At 43.5% G+C, this 25,181-nt stretch overlaps 1 long non-coding RNA gene across 1 annotated transcript in view; it reads left to right on the plus strand.

Annotated features, from left to right (window-relative positions):
• The window catches only part of LOC132647012 (uncharacterized), a 109,716-nt gene that overhangs the window by 22,090 nt on the left and 62,445 nt on the right, over positions 1 to 25,181 (plus strand). Inside the window, exon 2 of the long non-coding RNA XR_009585304.1 lies at positions 9,563 to 9,693. This is a non-coding gene — a long non-coding RNA (uncharacterized LOC132647012). The remainder of the gene's footprint in view (positions 1 to 9,562; positions 9,694 to 25,181) is intronic.

The raw sequence follows: 25,181 nt of genomic DNA on the forward strand, positions 1-25,181 counted from the left end.
CATTTTCCCCTTACATTAGGCTTCATCTACCTTAGCCGGGGAGATACCCTGTGACAGTGACACAGGCCATTTGTCATCACTGTGACAAAATATCTGAGATAATGGACCAAACAGAAGAATAATTTGTTTTACCTCATGGTTTCAGAGACATCAGTCCATGAGCAGATGACTTCATTGTTTTAGGCCAGTGGCATTATAGAAACATCATCGTGGCAGGAGTAGCTCAGGAAAGCTGACTACCGCATGGCTGACCAGGAACAAGGAACAGAAGGACCCAGGGACCAAGATTTTCCCTTCCAAGTCAGTATTATAATGACTCACTTCTCTAAGCAGTCCCCCATTTCTTAGTTTTACCTTATTTCTATTAGTCTTCCTGGTGATGAATCCATCAACGGCTCAATCCTTTACATCATAGCCCTCAGGATCCCATCACTTTTCAGTAAAACCACCAGATAAAAGTCAGGCAGATGGACTGGCGGCCAGTGGGGATGGGAACAGGAGGGATCAGTTCGGGGGTGTGGAGGTTGAGAGTGCTGGGGGAGATGACAGGGATTGGTAGAAACGTAGTCCAATGGAAACTCCCTGGAATCTATGAGAGTGACTCTAGCTAAGACTCCTAGTAAAGGTGGATACAAAGCCTGAACTGATCATCTTGGCAAGACTTCAAGTGGAGGGATTGGGACATCAACCCAGTCACAAAACCTTCAAGTTATAATTTGTCCTGCCTGCAAGATGTGCTGGGGAAAAGGTGGCTCAGAACTTGTGGGAATGGCCAACCAATGACTGGTACAATCTGAGACCCACACAGGAGAGATAACCTATGCCTTATACTGCATGGAGGGCCAGGAGTGGCTGGCTAGCCAAGATGCCTAAGATAGAACCAAACACAACTAAAAAAAAAAAAAAGTCAATGAAATCATTCCTAAGATAATCTGCTATATTCCTAGACTACAAGCCCAGCATAATTATTATCAGATAGGAGCAGATGTAGAGAACTATAGCCAAACAGCTCAGAGAACTCTGTGTAAGATGGGGAGAAAAGACAGTAGAAGCCAGAGGGGTGGAAGACACCACAAGAACATAGCCCACAGAATCAACATACAAGGGCTTATAAGGGATCACAGAGACTGAAGTGACAACCAGCGAGCCTGCATAGGTCTGACCTAGGTCTTCTGAATATGTATTGTGGTTGTGTAGCTTGCTGTTCTTGTGGGACTCCTAACACTAGGAGTGGGGGAGGGGGATTGTCTGAGTCTTTTGCCAGCTTTTGGGACCTTTTTCCTCCTACTGGTTTGCCTTGTCCAGCCTTGATTTGAAGGTTTAGGCCTAGTCTTATTGCAACTTGTTATGCTATGTGTGATGGATATCTCTGGGAGGCCTGCTCTTCTCTAAAAGGAAACAAAGTGGATCTGGGTGAAAGGTAAGGTGGCAGGGTTGGGGGAGGCTGGGAGGAGAAAGGTGAGGCTGCTGTCGGGCTGTAACATATACATATGTGAGAAAAATAAGTAAACTTTAAGAAAAAAGTAACAGAAGTCAGGCCAGACCATAGCAAAATGAACCCTGATACTTTTTGCTTTTAGCCGGAAGACACATCCTCTTTTGGCTAGTTCAGGAACTTCAAAAAGCCCTCTCTCAGGAGCTTAGACATCTGTCAAATCACAGAAGCAAAGCATCCACGGAGGAACAGCCTTTACTCAGCAGGCCTGGCATCCCCACAGCGCTTTTTCCTTGTTGGTGTGTCCCTATGCACCCTATCTTTTAGCTTTTCCATGGCTCGGAGAGCAAATTTTAGTTTACTGTAGAGTGGGCAGTGTGAGTTTTAGCCACGGATTGTCTAAGGGGTGAGCTTTAAATTTTGTGTCCATGTATCATGAGATTCAACTTCTTGTCTGTCTCTGTGATGCTCTGAACAAAACAAAACAAAACAAAACAAAACAAAACAAAACATAACAGAGAGGTCTGCATCTTCCTGCAGGCTGATCTTCATGCTAAGGCAAATGGACGAGATTAGACTAGATGAGTGACCACTGCAGCACCCAGCACTAGAAAATTGGAAAAATGAATGTCTTATCATATATCTTTGCTTAGAGTGGGCTCCCCCTCACCTTATTTAATATGGCTTTGAATTGACAAGGAAAAAGAAAGTCAACTTCTATTTCCTTCCTCCTTCTTTTCCTTCCTTCCTTCTTCCCTCCCTCCTTCTCTCCTTCTCTTTCTCCTTACCTGCCTCCCATCCTCCCTCCCTTCTGCTGTACCCTCCTTCTTCTTTCCTCTCTTTTTCTCCTTTTCCTTCTCTCCTTTCCTCTTCTCTTCTCCCCCTGTCTCGTTATCTCTTTTGTGCCATTTTTAAGTCCAGTTCCCTCACCTGGACACTGGGGACAATGACAGAAACAGACGCAAACACTGCGTCTGTAGAACACTTTCTCACTCTTGGGCCTTATAAAGAATTTTGTATGCATTAATATGTTGTGATAATTAAAGGAAGGGACATACTTAGAAGTACTTAGAATAGTGTCTGTCATACAATAGACACCTCATAAATGTTAACTAATGAGGCTGTGCATATATTCAGTGTGGATGAGGTCACTTGCTGTTTCTGTTAGATACACTGACACCACATACACACACACAACACACACACACACACACACACACACACACACAACTTAGTTCATATTTATGTGTATATTTAACTGTCAAATAAATTCATTATTTGGCTACCTAGGTGAGAATTTCCAAAGGGTGCAGAATTTCTCTTGGTGTTTTTTGTTTGTTTTTAATCTTATTTTTCTGGATGAATGGGTCTTTGTTTCTTCAAGATTCTTCTGTTTAACACTCATACCTGCAACTTCTGGAGCCTGGCACTTGAAAGTGTTTCTGGAAACAGGATAGCCAATGACTTTGCTTTGTTGATGGTGAGTTTGGTCATTGCCGGTTGCTGCTGGTAGGCTGTCTTCTCTTCAGCTCTGTGCTGAACAGTCAGGGAACATTCTGCCCCCAGGGTGTGCTGGAGGCAGCTGTTAGACTGGTTGCTTCCACTTCCTAATCTACTTCCCTGATGGAAAAGCTCCTGGTCACACAGATATACCATAACGCTTCGTTAGTGAGAGCTCTGGAACAGTACAGAGCCCAACCGCTGAGTGGCCAGAGTGGAAGACATGCAAATAAGAAGGGTCCTTGTTAGTACGAACGGTTGCATTAAAATCATGGCTATACCTTATGATCAACTCATGTCTAAGTATTCTTATTCCCAATCAGTGGGCAAAGGAGGAGATCCTTAGATGGAAGCTTAAATCTCTAAGACTTGCCAGCATTAAGCAGTTAGTGGGGGATTGCTTAAAACCAACCCCTGACACTGATTTTAGAGATGGAGAACTTGGTTTTACCACAAGAACCAGGCTTCTGTGGCTCAGCTAAGTAGATGACAAGGAAGGGGTGCTATGGGGCATGGAAGTTTTATCCATGTTAGCTCATCTACTCAACATCCAGCAGATGGTAGATTATTAATAATGCCTCAAAGCTCATCCTGATTTTCTCCATGACCATCTCAGGGTGGAAGCCCAGGTTTCAGGTATCTACTGCTTCTCCAGCACAGAGGAGGCTTATCACTAAAGTCAGTGCCACTCCTTTGGCCACTAGGTTTGTGTGACAGCCAACATGATGCTGAGCAGGGCAAAGAGCACACAGTTGCAAAAGCCAGATGGTTGTTTCTGAATCCAGTTCCTGCCTGCTGCCAACCTGCTTTGAAATACAATCCATCACTCACCATGATAGATTCCTTTGAACTGAGCAACTCAGCTCTTGAGAAGCAGAGGAGGGAAATTTAATAGCAACTGTTCCTATTTCTCCAAGAGAGGTTCTACTATGGCCTGAGGTGGTGACAGCTTAGAAAATGCTATCACAGCTCAAATTAGTGCTGAGCAGGCATGGCGCAGTGGAGTCATCAGGGCCTACTGCTCTGAGGCATGGCTGAGGTGACCTGGGACACAGTCATTCGCACTTCCATCAGCAGCCTTGTAGACAGATTTGGCTTTATAGACAGAAAATCCAAGGCCTCATGAAAGGACATTTGAGAAAGAGGTAATAGAGGGGTGGATGGAGTGTGATGGGAAGAGAGTAGGAGAGACAAAGTAGAAGTCTAGAATGGCCAGAGAGAAACAGCCAGGTCAACATGGTCAGCCCAGCATGCCTGAGCTCTTTAAGTATTTCACTCGTAGCCTTAGACTCAGCAACATCACAAAAGATGGGAAAGAACAAATACCTTACAAGAAGTGGCCAAAAGGCAGCCAGGAAGGACGTGGAGGATCCAAGAGCCTGGGGGTCCGTGAGGTAGCACCTTGTGCTCAATATGAGAAGCTTTGAGAAAGCACTAGATAAGGACTCATGGAACACAACTTTCATTCCATGGCCTAGAGGCACATAATTTTAAAGTGAGTCTTGCTGATTGGCTTTAGAAGAGGAGAGAGAGGGCTGGGGAGATGGCTCAGCAGTTAAGAGCATTTGCTGTTCTTGCAGAAGACCAGAGTTCTATCTCCAGCAACCATACTAGGCAGTTTACAACCATCTGTTACTCCAGTTCCAGTGAATCTGACGCCCTCTTCTGGCCTGTGTGGGTACGTGAAACCATGTGGCGCACACACATACACACAAAAATAAATTTATAGAGGTTTCAGGCTGATTCCTAAAGACATTCAGGTCAAAACTACCTACCTTTGATTGATTGGATTGTTCTGTGTAAGACATACCCCATGGTCAAAACTGCTGTCCACAATAGAGCTCATGTGTCCATCATGGCCACAGATGGTTTTTTCCGTAAGTAGTACCTTTCTCTTCCATGCTGATCTTTACTAAATTATGCCATAATCAGATCTGGGTGCTGGCCTAAGTGCTAAGACCATCAAGCCTGGAAGACAGTGGAAGGCATGACACAAGATGTGCATACCAAAGCCTTGGAAAGAGAAGTCCAGCAGCACAGGTTTGGTTGTTCACAATTTTTCTTATAGCAAATGCAAGTGCCTGTGAGCCTAAGCAAAAGCAAAAGCAAGGAAAAGTAGGTAGATATTTCTTATGGAAGGGAATTCCAGGGTAAGGACATGGAAAACTCTGCCACGGGGATGTCTTGGAGTCTAGCTCTGATCTCAGCATTTGTTCTAGTGTCCCTCTCAGACACAGTTATCACTGTCAGTCCCTTCTTCTACCAGTAGAAGGAGGTAGCTAGCTTCCTCTAATTGGTGAAGGAAGAGTCAGGTTAAGGTATAGAAGAGCTGGGTGAGAAAAGCATTTGCACTGTGACTCCTGACTGGATAGATACCTTCAGATGAGTTAATGTCAGTTTTGCTCTTTGCAAAAACAAAAGTAGGGGGTGGAATAAGTGAAATTTATGAAGCCCTGGGTTCCTACCCTTGCCTGTTGTACCATTTTAGAATTTATCCAACCTTTACTGAAGTTTTTTCCCATGGGTTGGTGGCGAATCTTTTGCTTTCATTACTTTCTATACTTCTGTGAGAGTGTTATTTTAATTTGTTTAGTGCCTGCGTGCATGTGTTGCTTTTATTTATTTGTTGATTAATCTATTTATCTATTAACTTATTTATTTGTGTGCATGTGTGTAGGAGGGATTGTAGAGGTCAAAGCACAGGTCACAGAAGTTGACTCTTATCCTGGGTCGTGTGGATCAAACCCAGGTTGTCATCTTTGGCATCAAGCACCTTTGTCCATGGAACTATCTTGCTGGCACTATGTAAGGTTATTTATTCAGGCATATTTTTTGAGCACTTACTAGACCCTAGGTACCTGAGATAGCTAATACTGATTGTCAACCTGTCTATATCTGGAATGACCTAAATCTGAAGGAGCTGATCGTGGATGTGAGGGATTTTCTTTTTCTTTTGAGGTGGGAAGACCTACCTTAAATCTGGATCTTTTTAAGGAGGAAAACTCACCCTACATCTGGGCCATATTTTCTAGTCACAGCCCAAACCTGTGAATAAGGAAGCTTTTGCTTTTTGCCTGCTTGATCCTACTCTCAGTGGCAAGTTTATATGGTTGCTGAGGCATTCCTTTACTGATGTTAGAACCTACACCAGGGTGAAGATATTTTTTTCCATTCTGTAGGCTGCCATTTTGTCCTTTGACAGTGTCCTTTGCCTTATAGGAACTTTTCAGTTTCATGAAGTCCCATTTGTTGATTGTTGATTTTAGAGCCTGAGCTCCTATGTCAATATGTTCAAAGCTGTTCTCCACTTTATTTTCTATTAGATTTAGTATATCCTATTTTATGTTAAGCCTTTTTATCTACTTGGACTTGAGTTTTGTGCAGGATGATAGATATGGATCTATTTGCCTTCTTCTACCTATAGCTACCCAGTTAGATCAGCACTATTTGTTGAAGAAGCTTTCTTCTTTTCTTAGTATAGTTTTGGCTTCTTTGTCAAAAATCAAGTGTCCATAGGTGTATGGTTTTACTTCTGGTTCTTCAATTCAATTCCATTGACCAAACTATCTGTTTTTATGTCAGTACCATGCAGCTTTTATTACCATTGCTCTGTAGTACCCCACATCTGACAAAGGGCTAATATTCAAAATATATAAAGAAATCAAGAAACAATACCTCAACAAACCAAATAACTCAATTAAAAAATGGGTACAGGTCTAAGCAGACAATTCTTGACAGAGAAATTTCTAATGGCTGAGAAGCATTTAAGAAATGTTCAACATTCTTAGTCTTCAGGAAAATGCAAATCTAAACTACTCTTAAATTACATCTTACACATGACAGAAAGGCTAAAATAAAGACACTCAAGTAACAGCTCTTGCTGGAGAGGATGTGGAGCAAGAAGAACACTCTTCCATTGCTGGTCAGAGTGCAAACTTGTACAACCACTGTGGAAATCAATTTGGCAGTTTCTCAGAAGAGTGAAAATAACTCTACCTCAAGACCCAGATATACCACTCCTCAGCATATAATCAAAAGAATTTCCACCATATCATAAGGATACTTCCTCAGCTATGTTCATAGCAGCTTTATTCATAATAGCCAGAAACTGGAAACACTGTAGATGCCCCTCAACCAAAGAATAGATTAAAAAATGTGGCATGTTTACACAATGGAATATTACTCAGCCATTAAAAACAATGCCATCATAAAATTTCCAGACAAATGGATGGAACTAGAAAAGATAGTCCTGAGTGAGGTAACCCAGACCCAGAAAGACAAACATTTTATGTACTCACTTATAAGTGGAATTTAGTCATAACATATGGGATAACCTGCAACAAAACACAGCTAAGTACCAAGCTAAGTAACAAGGAGGGCCCAAGGGGGGGGATACGTCAATTTCACTGAGAAGTAATTAGATTAGACATGGGGGTGAATGGAGAGCAGGTACTGGCTGTGGAAGGGGAGAGATGGGAACAGGAGGGATGCTGTGGGCAGAGGACAGAGGGAGAGTACTAGGACAGACAACTGGATGTGGGAGCATCTCTGGGATGAGTTAGAAACCTAGGATGAGCTATGGAAACTCCCAGGAAACTATAAGAGTTACTATAGCTAAGAGTTCTAGCAATGGGGGATAGGAGTTGACCCAGCCATCTCCTGCAACCAGGCAAAACTTCCAATGAAGGAATGGGATACCAACCCACCCACAAATCCTAAGACTCACAATTTGTCCTGCCTACAAGATGTGCAGAGGTGAAAGATAGAGCAGAATTTGAAGGAAGGGCCAACAAATGACTGGCCCGCTTGAAACCCATTCCATGAGAGCCTCCTCCTGACACTATTAACAATATTCAGCTGTACTTGCAGATCAGAGCCTAGCGTAACTTAGTCATTAGAGAAGACTCACCCAGCAACTGGTGGAAACTGATGCAGAGATCCACAGCCAAACATTAAGTGGGAGCTTGGGGAATCCTGTGGGAGGGTGAGGAGGGAGGCTTGAAGGAGCAATAGAGGTCAAGGACACCACAAGACGATCTAAAGAGACAACTAACCTGGGCCCATAGGGGCTCACAGAGACTGAACTGCCAAACAGAGCATTCAGGCCCTTGGTACAACATATGTACCAGTTGTCCAGTTGTATCTTCATTGTGGAACTCCTAAAGCAGGAGCAGGGGCTGTCTCTGACTACACTGACTGCCTTTGGATCCCTTTCCCCCCAACTGGCCTACCTTGTCTAGACTCAATAGAAGATGTGCCTAGTCTTAGCGCAACTTGATATGCCAAGGCTGGTTGATAGTCATGAGAGGCCTCTGCTTTTCTGAAGAGGAAGGGAGGAGGGGTTGATGGAGCAAAGAGGAGGTGAGAGGGAGGGACTGGGAAGAGGAGGGATAGGAAACCGCAACAGGGATGTAAAATAAATAAGTAACTTTTAATAAATCAAAAGCCTACTTCTTCAGGATTACAGCATAGACTGAAGACCAGCAGCTCTTTAAAAATCACCTGGGACTCTGGCACCAGATTGGGCTTCCTGTAGACTAAACAACGCTTGTGCACACATTCATTCTCTCAGTTCTATTCCTTTAGAGAACCCTGAAAAACGCAGTACCATCTGAGGTGACCGGAGATTGCAGTGCATAACGTGGGGACATTGTAAACTATGGCAAGAGAGAATCTGAGAGTAATGCAGCATCTGGTAATAGTCCCAGGGTGATCAGTACCAGGTATCAGAGTAACAGGGTGATGGAGAGGGTCTAGGGTAAAGGGTGGCTGCAGATGAAGCAGGCAGAGGAGGCCTGCTGAGGAAGGGCTTAGTGCCAGCAGTCATTTCCCCCTGTGGAGTGACAGGAATAGCAGCACAAGCAGAGAACACCTATGGAGACAAATCTGGCGAAGCGGAAAGAGATACTGGTCAGAGGGAGTTGGGGAGCGATAGCAGCTGAGCAGTCTTTCCCAGAAGCTAAGTTCTTTGCCAAGCTTGGTCTTACTCTGGAAGCACCTGGAATGCTGTATTAAAGCTGGGCCTCAGCCCAACAACAAATTTTGATTCAAACTAAGCAGTTTAATTTATTATGTATTTTTCAAAAGAAAATGAAATTTATGGTACATTTTGTAAGTATTGACAAATCTGTGTCCTTCTCAATAGGGACAGAGTATATTTTCATCACCTCTAAAACTCCAGCCTGTCTTTCTGCTGCCAGTTTCACCCTTTCCAACCTCATTTACACAGAAGCATTTATGTTTCTTCTTATTTCTACTGCCTGCTTATTTAATCAGGTCATTTAGTTACAAGCTGCCTGCATAGTCGATATTTTGAGAAATCATGACACTGTTTTCCCCCAGTGACTATACAATATGTACACTCATGAGGATTGTGTAATAGCTGCATATACTCTACAATGGTTGGTATGGTACTTTCAGCCATTCTGCTATCTATAAGGGAATTATTTCATGATGTGATGGGTCTTTTCCCAGAAAATTTTTGCCTGACTTTGATATCAAGTATTTCTGGTTTTATAAAGCTGATCTGGAATGTCTTTTTATTCTTGTGTGGAATGTAGAGTTGACCTTTCTTCTTCAAAAAACCCATTTGTTTGTTTGTTTGTTTATGTGTGTACCCGAATGTAGGTGTATCACATACATGCAGTCCTGAGGTGACCAGAAGGGGGCATCGGATACCTTGGAACTGGAGTTATAGTCTGTTTTCCCGTCACCCAGTGTGGATGCTGGGAACTGAACTCAGGTCCTCTGCAAGATCAGTAAGTGTGCTTAACTGCTGAGCCATCTCTCTAGTGCTGTGACCTTTTCTTCTTTACATATTTGACACTGCACATGGAAGGCACCTAGGCCTGAGTCCATCTTTACTGTGAAACCAATCTCTTTGTCACTCCAGTCAGCTTTCCTCTCTTCTCCCTTTCTTTTTTGTGGTGCCGAGTTCAAACCCAGAGTCTTACATATGCTAGGCAAGCACTGCATCACCCCTAGCTGAGAGGATTATAAAACATTACTGATCAACTGCAAGTTACCAATAATGCATCAGTGTTGCCTTAAGGAAGGAAATAAAAGTACTTCCTCTTGGAGTCATTTAACCATGAATGAGTCCAGATTTAAATTCTCTACTTCATGCTTTCATGCTTTCAGTTTCTTCTGTCCTCTCTGTTTTATGATTGTGAATCTATGCACACCTGAAGGGTCTTTTGAATCTGTCTCTCTGTCACTCTCTCTCTCTCTCTCTCTCTCTCTCTCTCTCTCTCTCTCTCTTTGTGTGTGTGTGTGTGTGTGTGTGTGACTGTGTGTGCCTGTACCTAACAAACAAGTCTATTCTGAATTTTTTGAACAGAAATCATATCGGGCAAGGAATGAGATAGTTTAAAGAAATCATTAACAGAATTTTACAAGGAATTAAGTCACTTGATCCAACTGATTTTAACTGATCCAAACAACAAACATAATTTTTTTTTAAATCAACCAAGAATCATAAATTGATGCTTTCAACCTTTATGGTAGATTACAGGAAGTTGCTTTCAACTTCTGTATTTTGCTGCTCGTAGCAAATGATGTACATGAATTATTCTGGGTCAGAGGCATGGAAGAATACATAACTTAAGATCAAAGCTATGCATTAGCATAGGTGGTAAAAACTGATTACATGGGAAATCCAAGGCAAGTAGGGTTGATGGTTACATTGTCACTTAAAAGCAGGTTAAACAAACAAGCAAAGGGCACAGTAGGCTAGCAGTCTTAAGTGACCTCAAAGCCTATTATTAATTTTGGCTGTGAGGTGCAGCAAAATTTACATTCTTTCAGAATGTAGGAGCTATTTTCAGAACATGTTATTGCCACGCTTAGATCTTGGATTTTGACACAAGGTCTTACTCTGGAACCTGGGCTAACCTGGAGCTTGTGATCCTTCTGCCTCAGCGCCCCTCTCACTTAGTGATGAAGTCACGCAGACATGTCTTCAATGCAGACCGGCCTGTTTTGACAGGAGAGCTTAACTTAGCTGGCTTTGAGCTGCCCTGGGCTTCACAGGGTGAGTAGGGCACTGGGCTCGGGGATAGCAGCTGCACTTAGAGATGGGTTAACATGTCTTGGTAACATTTCTGTTCTTCACAGAGGTCACTGGGCATTGCTGGTCTCCTCCACAGGCATGAATGATTTCAAAGCTGATGAAATTGCAGGCCGGAGGGAGCACTAGGAGAGCCGAGCTCCAGCAGTGCCCGGGTTGTAGGAGGGCAGAGTGCTACAGAAAGTATGACTGATCACTGCTGGCACCATGTCTGAAGAAATCTAAATAGGGACCTAGATTTGGACACCTTTGGTATTTGTTATGATTTATGTTCTTGTTTTAATTCCTAATTTTCATGCAAAATGTTGTTTGTGCAAAATTGTAGTTCTCCTTCTTCAAGTGGATTTCCAGAGTGTAAAGACAGTGCCTTTGACCCTTGGTCTTTCCAAGCTGACTCTACAGTTCAGCCCTCAGCAGCTTCCCCAGGCCCTTTCCAGTCCTCAACATGGTCTCCTCCCTAGGTCCACTAAAACCTCAGGGTGCCCTCCTTGGCCCTTTCTACTTTTGACATAACTCCAGGCTCTCCCCAGTCCTTAACATGCCTCCCAGGCCCTTCGGCTCTCAACATGCCTTCACCAGGATCTCCAGCCCACAGTATGCCATCCAAACCTCCTTGTCTTTCACCACCTCCTCTAGTCTCTAATCTTCAGCATGTCCCTTAAAGCTATCCATGCCCTCACCAGACCCTCCAGCCTTCAACGTGCCCCAGGCCCTCAGTATGCCCTCACTAGTCCTGTCCAGCCCTTTGCATATACTTCCCAGCCCTCACTATGTCCTTACTATGCCCACAGGCCTTTCCCTGTCCCCAGTATGCCCTCACTAAGCCCTCCCAGCCTGCATCATGCCCTTAGGTCTTTTCCAGACCTCACAGTCTGTCTCCAAGCTGCTTCCAGACCCTCCTGATGTCAGAGCACTGGGTCCCATGTATACAATTGTCCCTTTAACCCTAATAGAGTTTTCCTATTAATGTCCTCCATGTTGTGTGACCCATCCTGAAGAGTTGGCTTGATGATGGTGAGGGGACAGGTCTGGGATGAGGCAGTGAAAACACTGTGTTTGCTGGAGACTTAGAGAGGAAGAATAGAGCTGAGAGTGTCTGGAGGGGGTAGGGCTGGTGTTTAGGCTGGAGGGGAACTCTGAAAGAGAAAAGAACAGTGAAGAGCTCTGTTGGAGGTTGGTCTAATGCCAATTACTGGCTCTGTGTGTAAACCTGCCTAAGTCATTATACATGATTGGCTAATGAAACAGCTTGTACCTGGGTAGGGGAAAATGGGGTAGGCATGGCTAAGGTTCCTGGGCTTTGGAGAAACCCAGGAGGAATCATGGGAAGGACAGACTAAAGGGAAGAGAGGAGAAAGGAGGAGGAAGCCATCATGGGTTAGTATGGAGAAAAAAACATGTGGTACTGGAGAAAGGACTCCCATGATGGCATGGGAAGGCCCAGATAAAGAATAAAAGCAAGTACCATGGGATTATGGATGCAAGGTATTTTAATTTAGGAGGATTAAGGTGGATGGCATTGGATGGGGGATGGGAGATGGATGGATGGTGAGGATATTGAGACAATGTAAGTGAAATATCTGCCTGGCCCAAGGTAAATAAGGTAATTACAAATCTAACAGGTGTCTGTGTTTCCTTATTTGTCACAGTGGGTTAAATAATACCTCTGTGCTAATCTTAGGGCAAATAATAATAAATATTTTATAGCCCAACACCCATTTTACCATAATTTACTAAAACAAGCTCCAAGGAGTTCTCTGTTCAAAAGAGAGGCAGGTCCCAGGGCTACAGTGTGACAGATGAGAGACGGATATCTTGGGCTCCTTGCCCCTTCTATATAAGCTATTTTTTTCATATTATTTTAAGTTCATGCACAGAGCACAGAATGACAAATTAAAACAGCACAAAAGTTAGTTTTTTTTTGTTTTGCTTGATTTCCCCTTGTACACACACACACACACACACACACACACACACACACACACCTGTGCAACTTTCTGCAGCTGTTATGTATTAGTGCACACCTGTTAGAGCTTCCTCCACACCTGGGGCTCTGCATCAGCCCGTTGTTCTGAATGCTCAGTCTCAGGAATGCTCTGAATCACTGTCCACACCACCTTGGCTCTTCTTACCCTGACAGTGGCACACTTTGCTCGCCTATAGAATCTACAGGCCTGTGTGGCCCTGTCCCACTTGATGACACTGTCCACAGCACACGACCTGGGCCAGTTGTGTGGCTTCACTGCCTCAGTTTCCTTGCTTGCAAAATGTAATCACTCTCTTCTTAGAGACAGCTATAGGATTAGTAAAGACTGTGCAAACTATGTTGTTCAGCAGGGTACAGCATGCACACACCCTTGTCTTGGCTGCTGGTGTCTACCCGGTGAGACAGGAGACCCAGGGGACAAGCGACCCACCTGTCCTGAAGGCAGAACAACCGGCCCATGTGTCCACCTCATCTCAACCCTGCACCTGCCCTCTTCCTCTGGAGTCTCCTCTGATGTCGCTGCCCACCAGCTCCCAAAGGAAGGAGGGAGTGCCAGCTAAATGTCACCCAAGCAGCGGTCCACCTTTCTGTTTATTAAACTGCTTGGGTTAGACTGCTCAGGCATGAGGCTAGCTGAAGCACACTTCTCTGGCTCTGCCCAGTGGTCCCCTCCCACACTAGACCACCCTCAGCCGATGGTTTTGTGTGAAAACAGAACCATGCTGGGATCTCGTGTGGAGATGAAAATTAAGGGATAAATACACAGGTTTAATAATATTCTGTCATCCTGACAGGCTCCACTGCTTGTCTGTGATATTTTAATCCACTTTGCATGCTTTCAACATTAGAACTTATAACAAAGTTTGGCCTGGAAGATAATATCATTATATAACAGCCTTGTACTGTGTCTGTGATTCTAAACACAAATTTATTTGCTTTTATCACTCTGGACTAAAGAGAAAGAAAATGAACCATTAGAGCGAAGGCTTCTATTATCCACCCTCTAATTCTCCCGTGGAAGCCTCCTCTTTGCCTTTCATCTCCTGCTCTACACTTTCAGGCAGAGCTTCAGTATCTGCTCCAGTGCTGCCTCCGAGGTTAATATTTCAATTCCGTCCTTCCGCCTTAGCCGTGCAGATGAATTAAACCGGTGCTGGCAGGAAGAGTGAATTAAATAAACTTTAAAATAAAACTACCTCCTCCCTCTGCTGTGCTGTATCCCAGTTCAATTCTCAAATGGAGGCTATAGGGCTTCGCAGATAGCTGTCTTTAACTACGTATAAACAGAATTTCAGGTGGCTCAGGCCTTTTCCAGTCTCCTGTAATTCATCTGCCATTTGGTTCCTAACCCTGTGACAGGCTTTGTCCTGTCTGGGGAAGAGAGTGTGGTGTCCATGTCCCAATATGATAGAATAGATGGCTACTTTTGAGTGGAGGTATAGGAGGTTAGCTGAGGCAGTGTTCCAGAGAGAGAGAGAGGGAGAGAGAGAGAGAGAGAGAGAGATCACTAAATACCTTTTAGACCTCTGAATGTTTGAAATTTTCCCCTGTGGACTAGGAAGCAACTGGCAGCATGCAGCAAGACAAGTCGTTGGTAGAAGCTCAGCAGAGAGACAGGAGTGGCCATCCGGGGGAGAAGAATGGGAGTTGCACACAGTGGGTGGCACATACTGCAATCCCGCACTTGGGAGGCTGAGGCAGGAAGAACATGGGTTCAAGTGAAGCCTGGACTATGGAGAAAGACCCTGGCTCAAAACAAATGGCAACAAAAAATGATGGCTGCATCTGGGTCTGACATGACAGCAAAGGAGATCAGGACAGAGCAGCTTCAGGGTACATGGAGGAGGAAGACACCAGACCTGTGTGACTGGGTTTCCATGTTTCCTGCCTCTCCCACAACAGGAAAATGCATCTGTTTGAAAAAGAGATTGTACACAACTCGGCTCTGCAGGGGCACCTACCTCATCCCCACCTAAAGCCTAGCTTCCTCCAGATTTCTGAGGGTCCTATACTCTGAGAACTATGGTGCGGGTGCTGCAGGATGCAGAGAGGGTAGACAGAACAGAACTGGACTGAAATGTGTTCTGATGACAAGGTGCCTTGTCTAGGTAGGGAGCTGTGGAGGCCTTTTCACCCCTTGTCCACTGTACTCCAGATTCCTGGCTCTGAGCATCTTGGATTCAGACTCAGAGGCACAGCCTGAGACAGTGTACCTCTCCCTAACCTCCCCAACTCTGGACACTCGGTTGGGTTTTATTGCAGCTCCTCCCTTGCTAGAAAGTGGTCACTGACAGGTACCTCCAGATTTGCTGCCAACCTCATCTGACATGTAAGAAGCACCCTTTTTGCTCTCATCCCAACTCCAAGGAGAAGCTAACTGTGGGTCTGGCACGTTAGATGGTTCCCGTTAACCCTGAACAGACTCTCACCCAGGTTTTGCACGCAATGTCCTAGCTTCTGGAATAGTTGAGAGAATGGAGTCAGCAGGTTCAGTGGCTAATTGAGGAGACAGCCCAGTTTAGAGCATGTTGGGTCTCCTGGGTCAAGGCCTGATTTTTTAAAACGATGTTGGGAACCTGAATGTCATCTGAGAGCTTTGCAGGTACTTACTACAGAGTTTAAATTCAGACACCTTTCATAGTGAGGGCTGGTTTGGACCCCAGAGCCTCCATCCATCCTGTGACCCTGTTAAAGCCACACTTCACTGACCTTCAGAATGGAAGCTTATGTTTGCAGTGGATGTTTGTTCTAGCTACTGAGCTACCCATCCCTTCCTCCTCCCAGACAATGAGGAATACCTGCACTCAATAGCCCTGCTACCCTTCTGCCCATTTCCCAGGACACAGCAATGACCGGGTGGCATTCTATACTTGAGTGTGATGTGATGAACAATTTTCAGGGAGGCTTAGGCAATGGCATGGGGTTCACTCTAAATGAACTTAGGTAGGAGAGGAAAGCTCCAGGAAGCAGGGCGGAATGAGAGAGACGTGTGTTCAAATGTGATCCCTAACCTGGATCTATGCCTGAAGCTCCCTACCGCTTTATGTGTGTCAGCAATTGAAGACATGTCAGCCTTAGTTTTTTTTTTTTTATTTTATTTTCAGTCTCTTAGAACCAAAAAAATAACTAGGAGGATAGGGGATCCCTTCCTTGTCCAGAACAGGATGAAAATAGATGCAGAAGTGCCACAGAGCAGGAAACTCACCATTCACTTGTGTGCTTCTTCTAAAAACTCATCCCTCTACACCCCGCATGAGTGTCTAAGCCTGTGAAAGCCAACATGCTATTCGTGGGGTGGACTGAGAACTCGCTGTGTGCTGGGCACTCTGCCAAGTGTTCACTCATAGCAATTCAGAGTCTTCTCGCAACACTGCTTGAGACCCTGTTGTACTTTGCCTGCATTCCTGGAATTCTCTCTAACAAAAGGCCCGATTCAAGACTGGACCCAAACAGGAACACGTAGCTGTGAGGCTTGCTGGCATTTGAGGTAGGAGGCCAGGGGTTCCCTGAAGAAGTGCCCTGAAGAAGTGCCCTGAGGAAGTGCCCTGAGGGAGTCTGGTCTTCGCCTGCGGTACTCTCATGGGATTGTGTGTTCTGCTAGGTGTCTGGGGGGGGGATTTTGGAGTTGTAGGGGAGATCACACTATTAAATATTAATTTATCTTCTTTGTTTTAATTAGATTCTTTCCCCTATAGGCAGGTAGAAGGACAGAGCCTTCAGAGGCCTCTTTGTTGTATTTAAAAACCTCTCACACAATCAGTACAATAATTAAGAAGCACCGTTTTCTTTTCTTTTTTTTTTCTCCTAGCAAAGGGAGCTAATTATTTCAGCCTTGTGCTGATTGATCCATTTTTATGAGCAGTTTTAAACCTTAAAGTTTTATTTTGTGAATCATTTCAGAGCAGACCAGGATGAATCATGCTTAGTAATTGGGAACAGCCACAGCAGTGGCTGGGAAGCGTCCCAAAGTCCAAAGGTCAGCTCCAGACTTAGCATTTTGGCTTTCACCACAAGGAGTTCTTGATAGGCACCGGGAAGAAGTTGTGAGAATTTTAACAAGTTTTGGAGACAAGCTTGAACTGTATCCTCCATGAGTGCTAACTGAAGTGTCTCTCCCCCATCCCAAGGCCAGCATATCTGCACTGGGCAAAGTCTGTCTGTCTAGCAGCATCTCCTCAGTGACACCTGCCATCTCTGTGTCACATAAAACTTTTCTTGACCTCATTAGTCTGTCCACTCCTGTAAACCCAAGGTATTATTAACTGGATGTTCTTCCTGCCCTCTGGCTGGACAGAGGATGGCCTGGTATTCTTCAGGGACCTTGACTTGGCATTCATTTCTAACTTATGGTGAGTGGTGAGAATGCTGGAAAAAGAGGAAGCGGGAGAGCATTGGTGAAAGGGATGAAAAAAAAAAGAATAAAACTCTTTGCTGGTTTCCGCCTTCCACCTTCCCGATGGTGAGTGCTCTCTGTCACGAACAACTCCACATTTGGCTAAGGCCGAGGATCTGGCTTGCTTCCATGTCTGTGGACCTATCTGCATTGCCCCCGTGGCACGCCTGGGTTGGCTACCCAGAGGCTATTTAAGCTGTGGGCTGGCTTTCCCCGGGGTCCGAGGATTGTTCAATGTTCCTGAATAAACTGCATTGAAAAAAAAAAAAAAAACTCTTTACTGATGGATATTTTAAAATAGAGCTAGATGTGTGGGGAAATACCTTCGTGGGATCTTCCTTATCCAAGGCAGGTGTGTCCAGGTGGGAGAGGAGTGCTTGCTAAGAGAACAATTGTTATGACATTCCAAACAGAGGTAAAGGGGCTCCAAGTGTTCCCCGTAAAGGTTTGGATATGAAATGTCTCCTCCAAAGGCTCATGATTTGAAGTCTTGATTCCTCTGGTGATGTTCAGAGATGGGACCTTGGGGGAAATATCTGGGTCATTAGAACGCTGATTTAGCCCATGGGCGGACTCTTAATTTGGTGGCACTCTTGGCTGGTTATATAAATTTCTGGAGGTGTGGCCTAAAGGAGGTAGGAGCATGTCTTTTGGGGCTTTCCCCTGTCTTATTCTGTGTTTCTTGACCATTAGAAGTGAGCAGATTTTTATCATATACTCCCTTTTTCCATTATATTCGGCCTTATTCTAGGCCAAAAGCAATAGATCAGCCCAAATAAATCATCTTTCCATTCCAGTTAGTTCTTTCATGTTTGTGCCAAAGAAATGAAAAACTGACAAACATGTTCTCCATTTGAGTAAAAGAGGAATAGGTATGTGGAGCAGGGAACTAGGGAGATGAAGAATACTATAATTGGAAAGAGAAGAATGAAGACATGAGGGAGAGATAGAGAGGAATCCAATCCAGCAGTCAAACCTGGTCATCTATTATGGGCAAGACAAATTATTTCTCCAGTTTCACACAAAATGTACTGTGACCCATCAGTGCTTTTCAACATATGGAGAAGGTTTAGGGGTCTATGGAGATAGGACATGCTGCACAGTTGAATCTTAGAGTAGACCAAGCCAAATAACACATGTAGATAAACCTGCCATCTTGCTCTTCAGCCTTTTGTGGTCACTGTGTCTGATAAGACCCACTAAGTATGTTGAGTAGTTTTATTTGCTAAGTTGATACAACCTAGAATCACCTGGGAACAGAATGTCAATGAGTTGAGAAGAGAGTATCAATGAGTTCACCTGGGTCAATTTGTTGGCAAGTATGTAGGAGATTATCTTAATTAAGCTCATTGATTTGGAAAGACCCGTCCTACAGTGGGAAGCACCATTCCCTAGGCAGGGTTTCTTGTATAAGAGAGGAGAAAGTTAGCTGATTACAAGCAAGCCAGCAAGTAAGCATGGAGCGTGCATGTATTTATTTCTCTCTGCTCTTGTCCACTGCTTTGCAATTCTGCTATGACTCTTCCCTGCTCCTATGGTGGTCTGTTACATGGAATTATAACCTGAATAAACCCTCCTCTTCTTAGTTGTTTTTGTCAGGGTATTTTATCACAGCAGCAGAATAGAAACAAGGACAGTGAGTTAAACTCGAGTTTTACTGATGCAGGTTTATGCAAGTCTTCACCATTTTACTTTAACCCCATCGATCTCTGCTTTTTTCATCTGTAAGGTAGAGCTAAAAACAATTTATTCCCACAGAGGTCAGTGGATGGGTTAACACACAAATGCACAAAGCACTTAGAACAGGACATGCCAAATAAAAACCCAGATAGTATCTCCACATCCTTTCTCATTTCTTGCCAAAGAGACTGCACGTAAGTATAAAAAGGTTCAAGATATTCCTAGGAGTGCTGCCAGAAAAAACACAGGACTCTAAGTTTAAGCAGAATTTTAGATAACAACGAATAATTTGAAATTAAAATTTAAATGAGCCTCCTGAATTTTTAGCTGCTAAATTAATCTATGTAATTTCTGCCCTGACTCTAAGCTTCCATGACTGGAAATTTATTCTAAGATAATTGTAAATACAGAAAAAGAGTTGTGGAGGAAATTTCCCCTGAAGATTTTGAAAATACACATTAAAAGTTGTATGCAAACAATATGCCCAATGTGAACAAAAAATCATTAAACAAATTATTTATTAAACTATTAATCAAGTATCTACTTGAATGAATAGCATAGAGCTATTAAGAATGGTGTGTCTATAATAGAACTAGACGTATCTCCATACTTGATCTGAAGCTTTACTACAGAGAAATAGTAATAAAAACTTCATGGTACTGGCATAGAAACCAACTGGTGGATCAATGGAACCAAATTGAAGACTGAGAAATAAACTCCCACACATATGCTCACCTGATTTTTGACAAAGGAGCCAAAACCATGCAATGGAAAAAATGACAGCATCTTCAACAAATAGTGCTGGTCTAACTGGATGTCTACATGTAGAAAAATGCAAAGAGATCCATATTTATCACCCTGCACAAAATTAAAGTCCAAGTGGATCAAAGACTGCAACATAAAACCAGACACACTAAACCTGTTAGAAGAAAGAGTGAGGAAAAGCCTTGAACTCATTGACACAGAAGACAACTTCCTGAACTCAACATCAATAGCACAGGCTCTAAGATCTACAATTTATAAAATGGGACCTTTTGAAACTGAAAAGCTTCTGTAAAGCAAAGGACACTAACAATAGAACAAAACGGCAGTCTACAGATTGGAAAAAAGATCCTACATCTGACAAAGAGCTAATATTAAGAATATATAAAGAACTCAATTATTAAACAGCAACAAACCATGTAATCCAACTTAAAAATGTGGCAACAGAGCTAAACAGAGAATTCTCAACAGAGAAACGCAAATGGTGGAAAAACACTTAAAGAAATGTTCAATGTCCTTAATCATCAGGGAAAGGCAAAGCAAAACAACTCTGAGATTCCATCTTACACCCATCACAATGGCTAAGATAAAAACTCAAGTGACAACGCATGCTGGTGAGGGCATGGAGAAAGGGGAACCCTCCTCCATTGCTGGTAGGTGTGCAAACTTGTACAACCACTTTGGAAATCAATCTGGTACTTTCTCAGAAACTGGGAATAGCCATACCTGAAGATCCAGCTATACCACTCCTGGACATATACCCAAAAGATGCTCCACCATACAAACAAGGACATTTGCTCAACTATGTTCATAGCAGCGTTATTTGTAATAGCCAGAAAATGAAAACAACCTAGATGTACCTCAAAAGAATGGATAAAGAAACTGTGGTACATTTACACAATGGAATACTATAAAAACAAGGAAATCATGAAATTTACAGGCAAATGAATGGCACTAGAAAAGATCCTCAGTGAGATAACACAGACTTAGACAGACACAAATGGTATATATTTACTTACAAGCAGATTTTAGTCATATAGTACAGGATAGACATACTACAGTGCACAGACCCCAAGAAGATAAGTAACAAAGAGGACACATAAATCTCACTCAGAAAGGGAAATAGAATAGACAGAGGTAGTTCTTGAAGAGTGGGAACAAGGTAGAAGAGGGAGTACAGAGAGAAATAAAGGTGGAGATCAGACCTGGGGAGGGTGGGGGAGGAAGGGCAGAAGGCCTGCAGAGAAAAGAGAAATAGGTGGGTGAGAGCATCTCTGTGACAAGCTGCAGACCTCAATCAGAATAGACCTCTGGGAGGATATGAGAGGGACTCTAGCTAAGACTCCTGGTATCAGGGGCCATAGAGACTGAAGAGGACACCCTTTATCTAGATAAGACACATAGTGGGGGGTGGAGATTACCAATCTACCCACAAAAACCTTATTTCAAAAACTTACCCTACCTACAAGACCTGTAGGGACAAAAATATAACAGATAGAAAAGAGATTGAGGGAATTTCCAACCAATGCCCAGCCCAATCCTAAGACTGACCCCATGGAAGAAAGCCAGCCCCTATCACTATTAAGGATACTCTAATATGCTTGCAGACTGGAGCCTACCAGAGTTGTCCTCTTAGAGGCTCCACCCAGCAATGATTCGAGACAGATACTGAGACTCACAGCCAAACATTGGGAAAAGCATAGGGAGTCTACTGGAAAAGATAGGAGAAGGATAAATGGACCTAGAGGTAACAAAAGCTCCACAAGAAGACCATCAGAGTCAATCAACCAGGCCTATGGTGTCTGAAACAACAACCAGGGACAATGCATGCTCTGGCCCTAGCTCATCTACTTTATAAGTAGCTGATGGACATCTTAGGCTTCATGTGGGCCCACTAGTCAGGGGAATGAGAGGATATCTCTGACATGTACTATGTTGCTTGATTTTTGATCACTTCTTCCTGATGGGACTGCCCTACCAAGCTACAGGGGAGGAAGACAAACTCAGTCCTCATGTGAATAGATGAGCTGAGGTGTCTGGGTGGGTGGGGTGCTCCCTGTGGGAAGGGTGCTCCCCTATTCTGAGGAATAGAGGAGAGAGGATCCTGGAGGGAGAGTGGGGCTGGGAAAACAAGGAGGGGCCTATGACTGAGATGTAAATTGAATTGATTAATAAAAATTGAAAAAAGAATGTGTGTGTCTAAAGTACAGGTAACATAAGGGTATTGTATGTGACGTAAGAGGAAAATGAACGAATAAGATTAAATGAACAGTGGCTGGAGAGACAGCTCAGTGTTTAAGAGCACTTGCTACTCTTCCACCAGAAGATCCAGGTTTGATTCCCAGTACCCATGTGGTGGCTCACAGTCATCTGTAACTCCACTCCCAGGGGCATTCAGTGATCTCTGGATCGACTGAAGACACTCAGGCTTTCAGTATGGAACTGAGGGTTGAGTCCTGAAAAAACAAAACAAAACTGGGGTGACCTGAAGGAAAAGTTGGGTTTAAGAAATAGATAAAAAGGAATTTTGGGTCTGCAGCAATTAGACACCAACTGCCTTGTCTGATGTTTCGGATGTTCCCTGATCTCCAACATCCCAGGCAAGTGTGGATGGCTCACCTTCTTCCAAAGCGTATCTGCCGACCTGATGAGTTAGTCAATTTCCTGTCTCTGTGATAAAAATGCCCAATACTAATCAACTTCTAGGGGTAGAGATTCATTATGGCTTATGTTTTTAGAGGTTTCAGTCCACAGTTTCTTTGGCTTCATTGCTTTTTCTCCTGTGATGAAACAGAAACATATGGTTGAAGTACATTGTAGAGACAAGTGCCTGGCATCCGGGAAGCATGTAAAGGCACAGGAAAGGACTTAGGACTGGGTATACCCCAGTGATCTTCAACTACACTTCAGTCTCCAATATACCTCCTAACAACCCATTTGGTTATGAGATCATGAATGAAATCAGAACTCTTATGACCCAATCACTTTGTAGCAGCCCCTCTTCTGAGCCAAGCCTTTTGTGCACCCAGGCTTCAGGGAATACTTCATGTCCAAACCACAAAATTGACAAAGGCAACTTCAGTGCCCTGAGTAGGAGACAGCAGTGTTTAGTCTGGAATCCTCTGAAAGCTGCACACTCTGACTGGATGTCTATCTGTGTCTGTCTGTCTGTGTCCATCTCTGTCTCTCTCCTCTGTTTCCCCATTTTTCTATTTCTCTAATTTACCAAGTCTTTTTTTGAAAAAGTTAAAGATTTTCCCCGCTGAGACTTTGCTTAATGAAGTATTTCATGGTATTCTAGCCTTTTAAAAGAATGAGGGTAGATGTTTATTAAATTAATTTTGGCTTTAATGTATTTCCTCCATATTTCATGCTGTGGTCACAACTGTTTCTGCAAATGACTTTTTCCACGATGCCTGATTCGCTTTTAATTGCTTTCTTTCCCTTAGTTTGGTTCCATGCTGCACTTGTTATTTATGTTTGCTTAGTACTTGAAGCCCAGAGGTGTCCCAGGTAAGGCTTCACCCTCTGGAGAGGCAAGGATGTGACTTGGAAGGGTAGAAAAGCATCATCTTGAACAGTAGGCAGCATGTGCTGCTGTTGTACAAACAACTGAGTTCTTCCACTTCTAAAACAACATGGACTACGTCAATAATGTTCTCAGAGAGAAACCGTGCCTTCCACCGAATCTTTTCCAAGGCTGATTAACATGTCAATGGTTGTGGACAGTTTAGAATGTTGCAAGTGTAGAGCCAAATTATCTCCAGACCATCCTTAGCCCTCTTCATGGTCGTTTATTACCCTCCTCTGAATCCAGCCCAACAGCTTTGAGACCATCAGGCTAATCATTATGAGCGTACAGACACCAGCTCCCACTAGCTGAAAGGCTGAGGATATCATAAGGCAGCACCTGAGGCCCATAGCAGAGATTCCCCTACTTGGCTTTAACCTGCTTACCATTGTATCTAAAAAGAACCTTGATTTATGCCTTTCTTTTTTATATTACTCTAAAAACTTAATCAAACTATTACCAACTAGATTGTGGGTGGCCTAAATCTGTGTCCCTTGCCCATATTTAGATCCAGAGTAAGCTAACTTTTACCCAGTGGGAGTTCATAGCTGTGTTCTAGCCTCAGCAGTACACAATCTTAGATGCTCCCCGTTTTTGTGAGGTGTTTGCTTTTGAATTATGAAGTCATCACGGAACTCATGCCTATTTTAAGGATCATGGAGGAGGCAAACATTTTCCAGCTGCAAGTGTTCCCATGGACATGTGTTCTCATCTTGAACATTGGTCCTCCATAGCAACGGCATGCCCCTAACCCTCAAGTTATGTTTATTCCTTACACACTTGTGCTTTTAGGAGAGAACCGAGCAATAGTGGTGTACATGTGTAATCTCAGCACTTGTGCGGCTGAGGAAGAAGATTTTCAACTTCCCGGCCAGCCTGGGTTATATAGCAGGTTCCAGGCCAGTCTTGGCCACATAGCTAGCCTGGGTTACAGCAAAAATCCAAACCAAACAAAATCTCAATCCAAGTGTACTAAACCAAGCAAAGAATATCAAGCCAATCAAAACCAAGATAAAACAAGATAAAACCCCACCAAAACAAACAAACAAACAAACAAACAAACAAAAATAAATGAAAAAAAGACCCAAGCCATAAAAAGAAAAATAAAGTAATCCACATTTGTTGTAGAACAAAGGAAAAACTAGTGTGTGTGTGTGTGCTCATAGGCCTGTATTTACCACTTACTAACACTCTTACACAGGTAACCATCTAGAAGGGCAGGAGTGGTTAGCTAGGCTGTAGGGCATACAGCATAGGAGAACCTGGGACCCTGCCCACTATCTGCTGACTCATCTTCACCAAGAACAGTGTATCCTTCATCTTAGGGTTCCTCTGGGAAACACCTATGTCTGGGAGCAACTCTACAGAGGTTGGAACAGTTGAGCCCACCTCAGTCATGTGACCTAACCTCTCCAATCAGAGCCACAATCCTGGAAAGTCTTCTGAGAAAATTTCTGTGGGCTGTGTAGCAGAAGGTCACCCTCCTGCCACCAGGCCACACGGTGAGTGTAAGGTTCTCGCATTCAAGGAAGGAGAGCTTGGAACTAGAATGGCAAGTCCCAGCCTGTGCTTTTCTGTTTCGTGACCCAAAGCATCTACTTTTTTTCCCCAATTTCTATTGATATTGCACAATAATATTCTGTAGGAAATCTGAAATGGGTACTAAAGGGCACTGCTTATCAAAGTAGACACAGGACAGTTTTAAAAAAATAAAATATATTTTTTAACTGACCAGCTCAGTGCTTACTAAAGAAACAAGAGTTCTGATCTGTGTTCTCTGTAATC

This window comes from Meriones unguiculatus, chromosome 14 (assembly GCF_030254825.1).
Source record: "Meriones unguiculatus strain TT.TT164.6M chromosome 14, Bangor_MerUng_6.1, whole genome shotgun sequence".
Classification (NCBI taxonomy): Eukaryota; Metazoa; Chordata; class Mammalia; order Rodentia; family Muridae; genus Meriones; species Meriones unguiculatus.